We start from the raw sequence: 1389 nt of genomic DNA on the forward strand, positions 1-1389 counted from the left end.
TCTATCAATGTATTGCTAAATTGTCATGTATTCTTGGCCTTTTATTTTAGGATTAGGATTTTGATTTATTCTGGGGGCTGAACAATTACCAAATACCAATGCACTCCCTTATGCTGTGTTGTACTAACGAGTAGTAATTGTGTTTTCTTAGGATGTGCGTTCTGTTTTGCAATTTTTGTTTTATGTTTTCTTTTTATTTAAATAAACAAATACAATTTATTATTTCTAATATGAGAAAGTATGGGAGCCAATGGAATATTTATACAATGCGTACAATGGAGGTTTAGAGAGTATTAGAGATATAATCATTAGTGTTACCTTTTTCCATCAGCGTAAGCTTTTGGGATGAGTGGTATTATGACATTGTATTAAAGCTCTAGATTCGAAAGATCCGGATGGTTAGATGAGTGGTTTTATGACATGAGATGTTTATTATTCCTAGTACCCGGATGATTATTCTGAATATTATGGATGATGTTCATTTTGGGATCCGAAAGGTCAAGAGTTCGATCTTTGGTGAACTCCAAAATCAACTTAAGCTTTTGGGATGAGTGGTTTTATGACATGAGATGTTTATTATCCCTACTACCCAGATGGTTAGATGAGTGGTTTTATGACATGAAATGTTTACTATCCTTAGTACTCGAATGATTATTCTGAATATTATGGGTGTACACATTGTACAAATAAGTCATTGGCTCCTTAGCAGAACTCTTCTAATATTAGGCAAAAGTGGAAATACTTGCTTGAATACGCAAGAGGTACAATTTCCTAATATCTTAGTGCCTTGGTGATTAAATAGTATTTTGCATGAATGTGTTTGAAATGAAACATATTTTAAACGTTGTTAATGTGAAATGAGTAAAACATATTTTTGCCAAATTAAGCATATTTCGCATAAGAAAAATTATTAGGCACTTTGGATTAAATTATAACTTACATTAATATATTGATTGAATAATAAGTCCTTAATAAATTTTTATGACAATTATTTTAGCATATGTTGTATAAATCATTTTATTTTACTCTCGGACTACCTAATAGTAATTCTTCGCGTAACGGGTGGGCGGGGAAATATGATTCTTTCAGATTCACCTCAAAATCCAAGAGTAGTGCAAATTGCAAAATGTGTGAATTTTGACATAGTAACAAATCACATGAAGCGGTTGCGAGAAAGATATAATAAGAAGAAAATATATATAAGAGAAGAGTGAAGAAAAGGGTAAAAAGATTAAAAGAAAAAAAAACCAGCGATCAAATATACAGAGATAACAAAGTTAAAAAGGAATGAGAAATGTGATTGCGTTTTGTTTTAATTAGTGCATTTAGATATTTATCCATCAAATAAGCTAGACACTTGAACAGAAAATTCTTTGTTGGGTAAACCGT

Source organism: Arachis ipaensis, chromosome B09 (genome assembly GCF_000816755.2).
Source record: "Arachis ipaensis cultivar K30076 chromosome B09, Araip1.1, whole genome shotgun sequence".
Lineage (NCBI taxonomy): Eukaryota > Viridiplantae > Streptophyta > Magnoliopsida > Fabales > Fabaceae > Arachis > Arachis ipaensis.